The sequence below is a fragment of the Chiloscyllium punctatum genome, chromosome 9 (assembly GCF_047496795.1).
Source record: "Chiloscyllium punctatum isolate Juve2018m chromosome 9, sChiPun1.3, whole genome shotgun sequence".
Classification (NCBI taxonomy): domain Eukaryota; kingdom Metazoa; phylum Chordata; class Chondrichthyes; order Orectolobiformes; family Hemiscylliidae; genus Chiloscyllium; species Chiloscyllium punctatum.
The window spans coordinates 110439291-110445510 of NC_092747.1; the positions used below are offsets into that span (position 1 = coordinate 110439291).

At 43.8% G+C, this 6220-nt stretch overlaps 1 long non-coding RNA gene across 1 annotated transcript; it reads left to right on the forward strand.

The window, feature by feature from the left end:
* Positions 1-1933: 1933 nt before the first annotated feature.
* LOC140481591 (uncharacterized) lies at positions 1934-5002 on the forward strand. Its single transcript, XR_011961563.1, has 3 exons — positions 1934-2016; positions 3430-3547; positions 3798-5002. It is a non-coding gene; the product is annotated as an uncharacterized lncRNA (long non-coding RNA).
* The last annotated feature ends 1218 nt before the right edge of the window (positions 5003-6220 follow it).

Sequence of the window (6220 nt, forward strand, 5' to 3'; positions counted from 1 at the left end):
ATGCATTATTTATGATAGGAGAAAGTGCGGACTGCAGATGCTGGAGATAGAGTCGAGAGTGAGGTGCTGGAAAAGCACAAACAGGCCAGGCAGCATCCGAGGAGCAGGAGAATTGACGTTTCGGGCAGATGCCCTTCATCAGAAATCTTCATGAAGGGTTTATGCCCGAAACGTCGATTCTCCTGCTCATTGGACGCTGCCTGACCTGCTGTGCTTTTTCAGCGCCACACTCTCGACTCTGCATTCTTTCTGATACCTTGTCAAGTATCTACTGTTCAATCTGAAATTGTGTTGTTTGTGGGGTTCTGGTATATCCATTCGCATTACATGAGAGATTAAACTTCAGAAGTATTTCATTTTCTCGGAGATGGTGAAACCTGACGTAGTAATAGATGCTATTTCTTTCTATTGAAGAATACGAGACTCACTACTGCACTCACCCTTGTGAACGGAAGTTTTTGTTTGGAATTATTGAACTGTAGTTTTCCCACGCTATTTCCTCAGACCCGTTTACTCCAAAGAAAAAAATCGACACCGTTTTCCATCTGCTTCCTCGATTTCTGAGAGACTTCCCCGAGAGATGTGCTGTTTCCTAACCAGGATTTATCCGTTATCACTTTCGATATGATACCACAAAATTAAAATCAATTATGAAGCAATACATAGCTAAAGGGGCAAATCTAGCATCTCCAACTCAGAATCAGCCCACCATTCTACACATTAGGTTACCTCGTTATTATGTACTTAAAATTGTGTTGCTGGAAAAGCACAGCAGGTCAGGCAGCATCAAAGAAACAGGAGAATCGACGTTTCGGGCATAAGCCCTGCTTCAGGAAGAAGGGCTTATGCCCGAAACGTCGATTCTCCTGCTCCTTTGATGCTGCCTGACCTGCTGTGCTTTTCCAGCAACACATTTTTAAGCTCTGATCCCCAGCATCTGCAGTCCTCGCTTTCTCCTCGTTATTATGTACTGCCGTTTCATGACACGGCAGCAGAGATAAGTGCAAATCATTGACCTCGTGAATATAGAGTAAATAATAAGCAGATTTGTCTTGGCAAATATTTAACCTGGGAGAATTTGAATTCGATATTTGTGTCGCTAAGATTACAGCGACGTGAATTAATATCTTTTAAATATTTATTTGCGTATAAGGATTGAAAATCGACAGTTTTTAAAGTGCCTGTGGCTTGTTCTTCACCCCATGAGTAAATCGGGACGTTAGTTTCTGAAGCACGAATCTAGTAAATTGCTCGATGAGCTGTTCCGAGTCGTGTTACTGCTGCCTTTGGAAGTTTGATCAAAAACGCCAAATAAATGAACGTGGATTTATTCCATTGTGACCATCCGCCCTAACACAGCAAAGAAGCAAAACTGAAAACTGAGTGCACTATCGAAACCCTTTCTCCCCCAGCACTCTACACCCCACCCTCCATATAGAATAAATGCTGCCCCCCCCCCCCCCCCCCTCCAGATTTCATATCAGCTCCCTCTCTCCATGGATGCTGCCTGACCCGCTGGGATCTCCAGCGTCTGCAGTAATTTAAACTCCTAAACTGAGAGGCTGCCCATTTGAGAATTGTCCCACCATAATCAGGAAACTTATCTTGACGAGTAACTTTCCTTTAAGGTGGAGATGCCTAACTATGGTTCGATAGATCGAGTCAGGCACATGTAACGTTGGAATTTTGTCAGCCGTTTTGGACCCTGAGTTCTCCCCAGACGCCTTTTATTCGATGTAAATAGTCCACTCACATTCACTGCCATTTATTCGTTAGGGATCAATTTAATTTACATCTACTTTCCAATCGAGTCATTGTTCAGTGCGGCTCAGTACATTCTTTATGAATGAACATTATTCCAAAGGCATGGGGGTCGCAGCAATGTTGTAAAATGTCGCGGATTCCAGTCATTCCCCCCCCCCCCCCCCCCACCCCCACCCTCGCCCGGTGCCAGCAAAGGCGGGAGACGGAGTCCTGAGGCTGTGAAATTTGGACGAACTTTCGCTGCACGAAGAGGTGAGAGAGTTGGCCAAACTCAGTACCTTGACGGCAAAGATTGGAATCCTTCTAACTCGCGTAAGACCGACTGGTCAATGCTGAATGTTTCGGGCGTGTTAAACCATAACTGGCCATTTCGTTCGGATGGTATCGCTTGCTGCCAGGAAGACGATGTACCCCAGCATAACTTTGTCAACCCCGGCGGAGTGGGCTTGGGTGGAGGTGTGGGGTGGGGTGCAGATTGAGGGGTGAGGGGGGCAGCTGTTGCCCGAGTCGAAATTGCATTTTCAAGCGTGAGAGAGTTGGCGAACAGGCACCAGGAGCTGGGGCATGTTTTATTCGAGGAGCTGGGGTGATAACTATAAACCCAAAGGCGATTTTACAGGTCGATCTAAATCGAAGTTGCCCTTTACAGAGCACCAAGTAAAACCGACAGCACAAGTAAATGACTGAGCTGTCCATGTGCTTTAATGGAACAATCATTCCCCGTCCTTGTGTCAAGAGCTAAAATCATATTCCACACCTTCCAGAATTAGTAACAGCAGTGAGAACAGCACTGCACCGGGTTCCTACTCTTTACAGGGATCTTGTCAAATCTGGGCAAGTGTTCTGAATTCATAAACTTGATCCACTTCGACAAATCGGATGTAATTTCGATTTCTGCCAATCATTTCAAAACAGCAAGAGTCGAGTCTGGTTGTGCAAAGGTGCGGAAAGGCTGTCGGGTCTCCCTCTTGTCGAGGTTTTACACCGATTAGACAGACCAATGGCTCGGTGCCAATTTCCCATCTATCTGATTCCGTTCAGGGTCAGATCCAATCACGACCCAGCGTTAACGATCAGCGTTAACGATCAGCGTTAACCACCCATTTCGTGTCCGGCTGCCGAAACCTGTCCCGTTCTGGTTTGTCGGCGCCGGTTTGTCCGCTCTCCTAACCCCAGCGGAAATTAACGTTAGCTGCGTTGGAGTTCTCGGGGTGATGTGGTGGTCAAAGCACCAAACCCTGCTTATCCCAGACATTTGCACACGTGATGCAACATGTTACCTTGCGGAGTTGAGCGATGTACATGTTGATCACTGAGGTCCTTGTCCCTTCCCGAGGTCCTGACTTTTCTGTGTTAAAGGTCGCCGCCTTCCAGCCCATTCCCTAACGTCCAGTATTGAGCCTGTGTCACTAAATACCAAAGGTTTAAGAACGACAAGCAGTCCCCATGTATTACAGTGCTGGGAAAGGAGAGTGAGTTAGGATTATTTGTGATGAGTGTATTAAGTGAGAGATACAGATTCTGTGCAATAAAGGAAGCGAATTGATAAAGATGTCCAGGCTTTATTAAGTGGAGCACAGATTATCCCAGTTTAATGCAATCATTTCGCATATTAAGCATATCTTAAAACAATTCTTTAAATAATGATTTTTCTTCTACCTTCAGAGTGAAACTGCTATTGTTTAACGGACAGTTCGGCAGGTGTTGAATGCTAAATATTCTGACTTTCACATTGACGAGTTAGATACAGGATGACTCCGATTAATTACTCCCATAATGAAGGGTAAGGTTAGATTTTAATTCTTTCCTTTATTAACATCAATGTGCTATTGTGTTTTTGAGAGGAAATGGTAACATTGGCGCAGGAACGCAGGAGACAGGTTTGGAGGGAATTAGTCTGCTGGTTGAATATTTACAACCAAATCCAATCAAAAATTGGATTAGTTTTTTATTACTTTTATCGAATCCATTATTATTTGGTTTTCCAACAACCCTGGAACCCCATGTAATAAGTTGATCATTAATTTCTGTAGGTTGCTCATTCTGTACGTCTGCTTGTGCAGATAGTAAGATGTTTCCTAAACTGCGGAGGTGAATCTTTGGAAATGTTCGAGGACGTACACTATTATTGGATGGAGTACTTTGCTTCAATGAGGTCCATCGAGATGTCTAATTAAACCCCAATACCGATATCGCGCTCACTTCCCATTCACACCCTTGATTCAGAACCTGCGTACGTCCACTTTCAAAGAACTTTTCCACCCTTCCCTGACTCTCTTTCCAGACCACCTGCTCCCTTCCATTCCACCTACTGACCCTTCCTTCCAGCTACCAACAGGATTCATCCCTCCCATCAACCAACCAGGTGGTACCCACCATCTGTGTCCACCTATCACTACCTCATTATTCTGCCTCTGTCCCCACCCAATGCCACCTCTCCTTTATCTGTAGCTCCCCTACCCCCACCTCCAGTCCTGAGGAAGGGTTATACCCAAAACATTGACTCCTTCACCTCTTGATGCTGCCTGGCTTGCTGTGTTCTTCCAGCATCCTGTTTGTCTACTTTGGATTCTAGTAACTGCAGTTTTATTTTGTCTCTAACTGTTCCTGAGTTGGCTTGGATTTGGCCAACAGGTTTAACTGCTTTTAATCTGAACTTTACTTGTGGTATTCAAAGTAATTTTCACTATTTTTGACTCAGAGACATAATCATGTTTCTGGATTCACTGCTGGTATGCCAAAAACATATTATCTCTCAGGATCCTAGTCCATACCTGGCATTCAGCTCTAATCTTTGACTAAGTTGAATTCAATAAATATTGGTGTGTTTTGGAGCATCCTGGATGTTCTTTTGTCTACCCGAATCTTTTGGTCTTCCACAGCCAGGACTCAACCTCACCTGAGTGTTGCAGACTGGTATTTCCCAAGGTCCTGGACTGTATGCTGAGGGATGCACTAATACTTGGGGAAAGGCCACCATTTAAGGTCTTTCTGTTGAAGTTAAATGGAGGTCTTTTTAGTTATCAAGCCCTCCTGATACCTCAAATATATGTACGTATGGTCTTGTACCAGTATGAAATGCCTTTGGTTTGTTTGCTAGGTAGAGCCAAATTCCAATGTTTATTTGTTTCTTGATATGCTACTGTAGAGGACTACATATGCAAATGATTAAAATGTGTGAATAAAGTATGTTTTTAAAAATAAAAAATATTGAAGCACTCTGGAAATGTCCCAGTACACTGACCACCTCAATTTCACTCACGTATACTCATACAAACTGCGTGAATGTAAAATTATATCTATTGGGAAATGATGTTGGATGTTGGTTGTTGGGTACACATCAGTCAATTTCAATCTCCACTTCCCACACTCATACACCCAGATTTCTATGCTTTTTCTTCATACACACACTTTATTACTCAAACACTCATGTGCTTTTATGTTGACTGTTCCCCTCCCATTTATTCTGTCAACCCTAACATTTTCCATATATTTCTGTCCCACATTGTCACTGACACTCTGTCCATTGTACTGTCACCCTTTGTCATTTGTACAATCTCATACATACTTTAACTGTTCCAAATGCACACTAACACTTCCATAAATGTTCTCGCAAACACTCTCACTCCTAGGATAGAATCTTTAGTGGCTTGAACAACATAGGCTATCGTGAGAAATCTGGGAGGATTGCACAAGAAGTCCAGTGAAGCCTACAGTATCTTGAAATTGAAATTGGAACAACTTGCTGCATTTTCCAATTAACCCTGGGCATTGAGATGAGATGAATGCTAAATGCCTGTTAATGGAATATATTGCTTGCTGTCCCCCTCATGAATGCTGAATCTCCATTACAGCTTCCTATCCTACCACCTACTGTGAGAAAACTAGACATTGACAATTCCTGACATGAAAGTCAGAGCAAGTACCTGGCAACTTCAGCTTGCTGAATACTTCTCTGGGTCACCACATTGGACATCATAACAACATATCAGGGAATGCTCCAGGGCACCAGACACAAACCCACACCCCTCATTTGACAGCTGCCAAGCCTTTGATGTACCTCATGGCTTTTGACTTAATTGTTGTATGGTGGGTTACACCAGAAACTAGCATTGAAAGGGTTCTGCAAGGACAGTGTGTGCTAAGGAACAGACACTTTGTTCACAGGTTGGACAAGGCTGTATCTCAGTGCTGTTCACTTACTCTCTTAACACTCTCACTTTGAGCATACATGGATGCTCACAACATCTCTGTCTTGTGTTGTCTTGTCCTGCTTTTTGACACATTGCTCCCTCAGCCAGAGCTTCCAGGCTCACAGTATTCTGTCTTGCACTACCATTTAGTGCAGACAAAATGTCAGGAAACGTGCCATGCTTTTAACTGTCCACTGTCATGTCAAGGGAGACAACCATCAGTTGCGGGTCCTGGCTTAGTAAGACAAGGGCAGCTTCTGATA